The sequence below is a fragment of the Lynx canadensis genome, chromosome D3 (genome assembly GCF_007474595.2).
Source record: "Lynx canadensis isolate LIC74 chromosome D3, mLynCan4.pri.v2, whole genome shotgun sequence".
Taxonomy (NCBI): Eukaryota; Metazoa; Chordata; class Mammalia; order Carnivora; family Felidae; genus Lynx; species Lynx canadensis.
The window spans coordinates 25,612,767-25,613,797 of NC_044314.2; the positions used below are offsets into that span (position 1 = coordinate 25,612,767).

The 1,031-nt window shown below is 33.5% G+C and overlaps 1 non-coding gene across 1 annotated transcript; it reads right to left on the reverse strand.

Moving 5' to 3' along the window:
* Positions 1-291: 291 nt before the first annotated feature.
* TRNAR-CCU lies at positions 292-364 on the reverse strand. Its single transcript has one exon. It is a non-coding gene; the product is annotated as a tRNA-Arg (tRNA).
* Positions 365-1,031: the final 667 nt, after the last annotated feature.

Below are 1,031 nucleotides of genomic sequence, written 5' to 3' on the forward strand. Positions count from 1 at the left end.
AGCCAAAATATAGAACACAAATATGCAATAAGGGAATAAAGGGAATCAAGAAAATTAAAAATTGGCTTTCTAAAAGGACTAAGAGTTTGGTAACTGTGTAACGAGACTGGTCAAGAAGGAAGGAGAAAGGGTGGGGGGGAGGGAGGGGGGCCAGAGGAATAGTCAGTATCAGAGTGAAGATGAGCAAATTACTTCAAATCATATAGATGTTAAAAATATTTAAGAGGATGTTATGAATACTAATAATTTTTAAATTGAAATTGAACAATCTTTTTTTAAAAGTAATCTCTATACCTAATGTGGGGCTTGAACCCACAACCCCGAGATCAGGAGTCTCATGCTCCACCAACCGAGCCATCTAGGCACCCCATAGATGGTACAGTCTTGATTGTAGTGATGTTTCAGGAGTATACACATATGTAAAACTAATCAAACTGTCCACTTTACCCATGTGCTGTTTTCATAATGTCAAATATACATTTTAATTATACAATTAAGACATTTTTAAACTTTGGGTAAAATGAACAATTTTTTTTAAAGGTGGTTTTTCAAAACTGACATCAGAAAATCTTGAAAATTGGAATCATCCTACATTTGAATCCATAATTTAAAAATCTCGCAAGGCAATCTATAGGCCCAGATAGGATTGCCTGTGAATTTTCTAGAGAAAAATAATGCCAATCTTACACAGACTCTTCTAGGTGATAGAAAACCTTCCAACGTCATCTTAAGAGACCAGTATATCCTTATATATCAAAAATTTGACAAGAACAGTATAGAAAATGAAAATTGCATGCCAGTTTCTCTCATCATTGTAGATGCAAAAGGTCTAAACAAAATGTTAGCAAACAGAAACCAACAAGGGATAAAAAGCAATGTGTAAAAATACATCATGATTAAATTGGATTATCATTAAAAAATCAGAGCCATTCACATTAATAGAATGAAGGGGGAGAAGTCAATGATAACAGATGCGGACAACACTTTATGAAATTCAACAATCATTGGGTGATATAAATGTTCATAAACTA